This window comes from Galeopterus variegatus, unplaced genomic scaffold (genome assembly GCF_000696425.1).
Source record: "Galeopterus variegatus unplaced genomic scaffold, G_variegatus-3.0.2 Scaffold442, whole genome shotgun sequence".
Classification (NCBI taxonomy): domain Eukaryota; kingdom Metazoa; phylum Chordata; class Mammalia; order Dermoptera; family Cynocephalidae; genus Galeopterus; species Galeopterus variegatus.
Genome location: NW_007726553.1, coordinates 235,745 through 236,851, shown reverse-complemented (window position 1 = coordinate 236,851; position 1,107 = coordinate 235,745).

The window sequence follows — 1,107 nt, the reverse complement described above, 5'->3', positions numbered from 1 at the left end:
CTGAGGGTTGCAATCCGTTGCCGGTCACGAAAAAAGACAAAAAGGAAAAAAAAAAAAAATCCTGGGCCTGCTGGGCTGAGCCCATGGCACACTCGGGAGAGTGCGGTGCTGGGAGCGCAGCAGCGCTCCCGCCGCAGGTTCGGATCCTATATAGGGATGACCGGTGCACTCACAGCGCTCACTGGCTGAGCGCGGTGTGGCCGGTCTCAAAAAGGACAAAAAACCAAAAAATCCTGGGCCTGGCATTCAAGACCCTTCACTGAACTTTGGCCTGCACAGGACTTTCCTGTCACATGCAAAAGACACCAGCTTGGTGTCCACCCTGTCACTTCAGCAAGACTCATAGGCTCCTCTGCCAGCCCTGCCCCATCTCAGAACAGCTTTAACCTCTCTGGGCCTAGCCTGGCCCTCTACCGATGGCCAATACATCTATGGCATCTCCCACCCCTGCACCTGCCTCCCTTTCCTCATGCCTCCCTCTCTGAACCTGAGTGTCTATCATCTGAATCTTGTCCCACAATTGAAACACAAGGGCTGAAGGGGCTCCACACCTTCACTCCACCTCCATGCCTGGAAACCTGGGACGTGCCTGAAGGCAGGGAAGCAGACTAACACTCTCAGGCGTAATGAGGGAGAGAAGATTTGCCACGGGTGCTTAATCTTCAGTGCTAGAGGTCTTTTGGGTACGTGCTCTAAGTCCACATTGCAGACCCTCAAGGTCTGAAGTTGGCAGCATCTGAAGTCCACTATTCAGCTGCAGAACCAGGACAGAAATGCTGCCAACCATGTCGGGGGCCCAGGTCCCACAAGGAAGCAGACTTTGAGGGATGCAGCAGAGCAAAGGGACAGAGAAAGTAAGGGGGGCGGGGACAGAGAGCACGAGGCAGGAGGTGCAGGGGGATGCCCCCCCTGCCAACCTGGACATGGCCACATGGTGTGGCCTGAAGAACAAGGAGAATGGGCCACAGGGGCTGCCCTCGTATCTCCTGTGTCCTCTGTACTTTATGTGGCCTGTACTGTGTCACTTGAACCTGTAAGAGGTGTAGTAGGGGGTAGTGTGGGATTCTGGGCACTGTCAGCCATCCGGTACAGCTGAATACCAGTCAA